The sequence below is a fragment of the Pteropus alecto genome, unplaced genomic scaffold (genome assembly GCF_000325575.1).
Source record: "Pteropus alecto unplaced genomic scaffold, ASM32557v1 scaffold139, whole genome shotgun sequence".
Classification (NCBI taxonomy): domain Eukaryota; kingdom Metazoa; phylum Chordata; class Mammalia; order Chiroptera; family Pteropodidae; genus Pteropus; species Pteropus alecto.
Window position 1 is genome coordinate 862,816 of NW_006443567.1, and position 7,810 is coordinate 870,625.

Here is a 7,810-nt window from a genome sequence, read left to right on the forward strand (position 1 = left end):
GTGTATTAAAGGCTTTCAATGAATTTCGTCATTTTTCTCCCCAGAAACTCTATATAATTAGTTGATATTCCCATAAGCAATCTATGAAAGTGCCTTTTTAATCTCTCCTTTGTCAGCGAAGGATGTTGGTATTTTTAAATTTTTGCTATTTTTTTATATTAAAAGTGATATATTATTGTGATTTCCATTTAAATCCCTTTGATTATTATTGAGGACTGAACATTTTTTCATCCATAATAACAATTTATATTTCTCATTCTGTGAATTGTCTCTTAATTTCCATTCCTATTTCTGCTGTTCTTGCCCAAGTGCAGCTATACTGATTCCAAATCTAAGGAGAAGAAAATTTCACCATTATCCCTTCTTGGGATTCCATTTAGCTAAAATTAACATTCACAGAGAAAATGAGTGCAGGCGGGACCTCCACTTTCTGAGCCTACAGACTCTCAATCAGGAGTCAGATCTTCACAGCTGTGCTGACTTTGAGACTGTGCACGCTCCCCTTCTCAGACCTTTGGCACCTGCCAAAGCACTTAGACAGATCTGCTAATAACTTGTCTGCTTCTTAACAAGTGCTCAGGAAAGGGCCATCCCTGTCTTTTCTTTCTGAGAAGTTCAAATGCACTGAGAACAGCACTTATTTGAAAGCAGGTCACTTAAAAACAGACATAGCCTCGAGTAATTTTCCGGCAACGCTTCTCATGTGGAGAAGAAAAGAAAAACGAACAAGCCGATTAGTTGCTGAAAGAAAAATGCTGGCTATTTCTAAGAGTGAATATTTATTATTTTAAAATGTATTTCTCAGTGAACCAGAATTAGAAAATATTAGAACCCTAATTTTTAATTTATTCCCTAATTCATTATATACCATTTAAAAATCATTCTCCAATGTACATCTCCTTTATATTGATCATTTTTCTAGATCCTGTAGGGTTTCTTGAGGATTACTTTAGTTTTTGCAAATGACAAGTCTTTTATTTGAGAAGCAGCTGTAAGACCTTTCAGTGCTCATGGAGTTCGAGATCCAATAGCTGATCAGCTACTTTGTCAATCTTGTCTTATTGGCCACCAAAGACCAAGTGACTCTAGCTGGGGAAATAGTCTTGATTATTTGGGTTTTATTAGCGTAACAGGTAGGTAGACACCCGCACTTCACTTGTCATTTCCGGGACATTCTTATCTCTCATATTTAGTATTCTTTGGTAGCATGGGACAGGTAGGACTACTAGATTAGCTTCTCTGCACCTCAGCAAATTGTTAGGCATCTGGAAAAGAAAAAAAAAATAGAAACCTTAAGGCTTCATTAGATAAATGTAAAAAATATGTTAGATTTATTTTCAAATGTATACTATAGTTATCTGAGTTGTAGATATTATTAGAGAATATTTATTCAAGACTATTTGGAAAAGTTAAATAATTTGTATTTAAGCAGAAGTTAAAGAAATACTGATCTAGATAATTCAGGACATACACATTTGAGATATCCAGGCTTTTGAAACAAAAGTGATTGCTTAGCTGGAAATGTATTTTTGCTTCCATTCAATGTGTGTACGTTTCAATGAATGCTACAATGCCAACTATCGTGAATAAATAGACAGTCCATTCTATCAAATATTTGATGAAAGGACTGGCGGTGGTGAAGCTTATGGAATTTTCGCTTTAAATAGCTTTAAGTAAACAGTCTAGGATTCCTAAAAGGTTTTGCACTCTCTGTATGATGGGACCAAAGGGAAGTGTTTCCCACTTGGAATTCTATGATGTGCCACTAATAATTATTGCCTCGTTTTATTTTTTTTATATAATGATTTAATACAAAATATACTCTGTACCCTAAATAACTACTAGATTATCTAAATAAAATGTTCATTCTTAGACTCTATTATTATTGACAATGTCTTTTTCATTATCTCTTACTGATAACAGAGAGTCTTAGAACTTTTCAGCAATTATGTGCTATAATTTTAGATAGATAAATCATGCAATTTGCCATCTGTTGAGCCATAGGTAGTGAAAACAAAATACACATATTAGGACCCCACTCTGTATTTGTTGAATTAACTGAAATAAGGAGAAAGGGAAAGAAGAAGTGAATAATATTCTTTCTTATCAAGAAACAAAGTATTAGCTTGTTTTTGACATGGTTTGGTGCCCCCTGTAACTTGTATTTCCCTGAGCTGTGAGACTTTTCTACATGTTTTCATCTTCTGGAAAATAATTATCATCTTTCCCTTATTAAGAGGTAGATTTTGTCGATCACTGAATATTCAGAAGGGGGTAAACATTCCTCTACTTCTAATAATCAGTACATTCGATTCTTTCCCCCTCAGTATTAATTTTGCATTCTTCTCCTGGTCATGTTGAAGTTTTACATGGTTGTACAGTGTGTTTTGTCCACAAGGGAGTTTTGCCTTGCTTAATTTTGCCTCTGGATAATGTACAGATGGCATGACACTTGTTACATTGATTGATTTTTAAAATTTTGCCATAGGGGTTATAGCTTTCTTTTGAGACCTTCTCATTCCAAAGGAAAGAGAGGCAGCAGGGATTCCGTGGCTGTAGCCAAAGCAACATCACAAATCTTATTGAAAGATAAAGAATCAATGACATATTTGAGCAGGAACAATATCTCTTGGCAAGAGTCTTTGACCCTTACTTTTAAAAACCAGACAGAAAATGTTCTCCTTCCAGACTTTACAATGTACTGCTGGAAAGTCATATTGTAAGAGGAAACTTCTAACCTGGCTCTGTCAAGAGAAAGCCACTCTCCTCTTCCCACCCCTCCCCTATTCTCCGCGGTATTTTTTCTAAAGAGAAAGGTAGTTTATTATCTTAAACCTAGTTCTCTGCCACTGTTTTCTGTTCCGATAAATGGAAACACAATTCACCTAAATGTGCAAGCAAGAAATCTAGAAGATATCCTTGTCACCTCTCTCTCCCTCGCCAATTCTCCTTAATCGATCAAGAGATAATACCGACTGGCTGTAATGCCTAAACTATTTCCCAAGTCGCATACTTCTCTCCATTTTCATTATCTCCTCTATTCTAAGCAACCAGCATTGTTCATCTGGGCTAATGCAATAGCCTCCTAAGTAGTCTCTTTCTTTCCACTCATGCACTTCTCCAACTCATATTCATATTCCATCTGAAACTAGCAGAGAAAACTCCGCCAATGTTTCTAAATTAAAGAATGTCACAACTATTCACCAAATTGTACAAGTCACAACTTTGGAGTCTCTCTTTATACCTCACGCTTCCTCACCCACCCATATTCAATTCAGCACCAAGTATTAGTGCTTTTTACTCCAAAATATAGAGCAATTTTATCTTTTTTTTTCTTTTCTACCACTATTCCCCCTAGTCTGAGTCACATCATTTCTTGAGTGATCTAATACAATAGTCTCTTCTCTGTCCACTTAACTCTTGTCTTATTCTTCATCAATCCATTCTCTAGGTAACGTCCATAATATGTTTTTAAAAATGTAAATCAAACTATAAAGAGAAAAATTGGAACTCTACAATGGACCCAGACGCCCCTTATAATAGGCAATGTAATTCTGCATACAAGGAAATGTGGATTTAAAATGGGTTCACGAACATGAGCAAGGAATATCAGTGATGTTTCAGTGATTCTACATTATTTTGTAAGAATTGCAGGGTAAAACCACTTTAAATATCATGTGGACCCCTAAGGATACTTAAATAGCCCAACTCAGTGTGCTAAACATGAAGTAAGCTGAAGGTGCTACTCCTTTAGCATCATATATTACAAAAAAAATTAATTTTAAATAATATATTCTAAATATTTATTTCATATAAAGAAATAGTTTTCTATTTTCTTTGTTTTGAAACAAGGATTAAAAAAAGACAGGATTCATCTATGGTCATGCTACCCTGAACAAGCCTGATCCCATCTGATCTCGGAAGCTAAGCAGGGTTGGGCCTGGTTAGTATTTGGATGGGAGACCGCCTAGGAAGACCAGGTGCTGTAGGCTTAAAAAATAAGGGATTGTAAGCAGAAAAGGTCCTTGTAATCCGTGAGGTCAACCAAGGATTGCCTCGCCTTAAAAAAAAAAAAAAAAGACAGGATTGCTGCTTGATTTTACCAGTAAGTGAGAACAAAAGCAAATTTTAAAGAGGATATTGTGTTTTTCTTCCAGTAACTGGTAGGGCAGGAAAGGTAGGGCAGAGATGGAGAAAGTGGATTAGAGAAATAAAGCCTTTTCGAGAAATGAGATCTTTGAGTTTATTGTAAAAATGTAGCTAAATCAGATGCTTAAGAAGAGAACTTAATGAAAATCAGTGGAGATTCTGGTAACCAGGTCTATGTAAAACACTAATAATGTGGAAATTAAAATAATTTTAAGTAGTATTCTCTTTAAAAAAAATGATAAAACAATAAGAACAAAACACTCATTGTTCTGAGTGGGCTATACATTTCAAGGATGGAGTATTTTCCTTTAGGTACTAATAAGCTTTTAAATAAATGAGGTAGAATGTGAGAACAATTTGTTGATGTCTGGCTTCAATGCTTGGTAAAACTTTAAAAGGAGCCACTGGCTTGTTTCATGCAGAAAGGCAACAAATTGTCAGAATTCAAGATTTTGGAGAAAGCAATATAGTAGCATTGAGGTTAAGAGTGAGATTTCTGGGTTCAAATTCTGTCTTTATTATTTAATAGCTCTATGACTCTGGATAAGTCATTTAACCTCCTTAACTAAAATCTCTCATTTATAAATCAGGGATATAGAGATGTTAAAAGGAACAAATAAGTTAATATGTTCAAAGTACTTCTAATAGCACCTGGAATGTGGCAAATGATCTATAAATACTAGCACCATTTCCTCCCCCTCATACAAACACTACCACCACCATATGCTTAGTTTCTGGAGTATCTCATTCTAAAATGTTCATAAATATTAGAGGTTAGGAAGAATGACAAAAGAGATATGAGCAAATAAGATTGTCTCTAACCCAGTTTCTAGTGTATCCATTTGACGGGTAAAGAAAGCCTCAGAGATGTGATTTGCCTACAGTCACATTTTGAAAAAATAACCGAGGCAGGTTCTGAAACTATATCTGACATCCACACTCAAGTTCCACACATTCCAGCATGCTTTCTGCCTCTGTTGTCCCTGTCAGTTCACAGGACCTTTATTCCTAAAACCATTCCTTTTCATGATCTAAATAACAGTGGAGAGTAATATCCATAGAGAAGAGAAATAGGCTAGAGACTAGTGGAAGTATACTTTCAGCCTTTTTCTTCTTTTTCCTCTACTGCTTATTGCTCCCAGCTCCGTACTTGTGAACATATTTGGAATCTCTCTCTAGTCTCACGTGGCTCTTAGCAGTTGTCCTTCAGTCGTGGGATGCCCCCAAGATGTGTCTTCCTTCCCTGACTTATTGACTTACATTTGTATCTGACACTGTATTCTGTATACTGCTGCCATCAGTGTCACGAGTGATGTCACTGTCTCTAGTGGTAGTAGTAGCAGTAGCAGTGACAGCAGCAGCTAAAACCAAAGCATTGTCCAATTGACAATTCTCTTTTCGTATGTTGAAGTGCCATCTGTTTCAGTATTTGGACTCTCTTTTCTCTTTATGACAGTACCCACAACTGCAGAGAGGATGTGTTTCAAATATATGCACTGGATATGTTGTGTAAAGATGCCAATAAAACGCCCAGCTAAATACAGGTAGTCTTCATCATTCAAAGAATAAGGAGTGGTGGGGTGGGGAACAGTTTCAGATTCAGGAAAGGAAAGCACACTATTGGGAATCAAGAACCCTAGATTCCAGTCCTGGCTCAGTCATGTACATGGTATGCAATCAAAGGCAATCTTTCCTCGTTTCTCCTAATGTAATTAGTTTTTCTCATGAAAAATAGAAATCCCAATAACTGCCTTAACATCCTGAAAAATTTTTTGGAAGGATCCTCCAGACAAATTGTAAAGAATCATATACCTGTTAAGTGTGACGTGTGATTGTCGTAAAGGCGTTTATTACTGTTCTCTAAGAACGTTTTAAGAATACAACAGTTTGCTTCTTACTACCAGCCCATGGGCTGCTTTCTTCAAAAAAGTTACCATGCACGTAAAAATTATATCTTGAACTCCTAAGAGGAAGTTAGGAAGGAACAGGCAACTCAGAGGATCTGAAATAAGATTAATTTTCAGTCAGTACTTGGTTTTTTGCTTTTTCTCCAAAGATGGCTATAAGTCTCCTAGGAGAAAATGCAGTTTGTCTGGGTAATTAAAATGAGAGTTGTCAAACAGAGGAGACAAAAGAAAGGTGGAGGCAATTCAAAATGAAGCTAAAGTGGACTGCCTGAAGAGACAGAAATGTAAGATGACAGGGGAATCATTTTTAAGTAGGCAAAATGTGATCTTGGCTGGCCTTCTATTATGTTAATTATGTTTTTCTGACATATTAGGTGCACTGTCCTTTAAATATACTTTGCCTTTTCTAATCCATCATGGAAATCTTACATTTTTATTATCAATACATATTAGGTGCATTGTCCTTTAAATATACTTTGCCTTTTCTAATCCATCATGGAAATCTTACATTTTTTATTATTAATACATATTTTTTCTTCACGGACTATGAGTCCGTAAATGCTCATGTATTTAAAGGTAAATTTTCTGAATGATTAGAGTAGAGCAGAATTTTCAATTTCATCAAAGCACGTCCGCATTACAAAAAACAAAATGACAAAACATGAACAGCATTAGCAAGTATAACAAAGAGACTGAAAGCTCCACCTTATCAGAAGTATATTCACTTTGCCATTCAGCTCTTCTCCCATCTTTTGCATCTCTTAGGTTGGTTCAGATCAGTACATCCTTATAGGTTATCACTTAATTTCTTCTGAACGCTCTTAATATTCTTAAACTTAAATTCAGTGAAGCAGTCAACCACAAAATATATTTTAGTGTGAAAAGGCTAGATGAATTCAACTTACTGATGAGAGATGATTTATGTCCACTGAGTATCATGATTCCTTTAACTATGAGCTGTGAAAAACAATTAAGCTCAACTTTTACTGGACTTTTATCATATGGTGAAGATTCCTTACTTAACACTTGCTACCAGTGTGTGCAAAAGAACACTGTAATTATGATGTATTTCCGAGTAAATTGAACCATAAAAATATACTGTAAAATTTTACCGGAATGTAAAGTTTCAGTCTAAAGAAAATAGCTCATGCTTTTAAAAAATAATTCTTATTCTATCATTTCACCCATCCAAAAAAAAAAAAATCTTCTCAAGTAAAATTTTCACATTGGTTTGGATTTTAGGTGGAAATATAAAGCCCATGTATAACAGTAAAAACAAAACAGAGTAAAAGAACAGAATAAAACCGACTAAGAACAGCAGCAACAACAAAAACCCTGTTTTCCAGCTTCACCAAGCCTTCCCTACGCCTCTGATAGCCTTGAATAACATTTTTTTAAATGTTTATTTCCCCCTCTTCCTCTGTTAGAAATGTAAATGTTAAAGTTCTCCAGAGTTCTATCTCCCACTTTGTCCTCTCCTACTCTTTTTACTCGCATCTAGTTCTGCAAAATCAACTGCCTCTCATTCACACAATGTGCCTCCAAGATCCTTCTCTAATGAGCGGACCTCTTTCCTGATCTCCAGGCTCATTTCTCTCAGCCTACTGAGATGGTTAATAATTTGATCTAAGCAGAAAAAAAGTGGGGGCTTTTAGGTTAACCAAGAATGTCTGATTGCAAAGCAAAAGGCATCTGAGGTGGTAAGAGCAAGGACAAAGGAATTTCTGAAACTAGCAACAGCATAAACTATGCAG

At 35.5% G+C, this 7,810-nt stretch overlaps 1 pseudogene; it reads left to right on the forward strand.

Annotated features, from left to right (window-relative positions):
* Positions 1–3,873: 3,873 nt before the first annotated feature.
* LOC112472875 lies at positions 3,874–3,992 on the forward strand (annotated as a pseudogene).
* Positions 3,993–7,810: the final 3,818 nt, after the last annotated feature.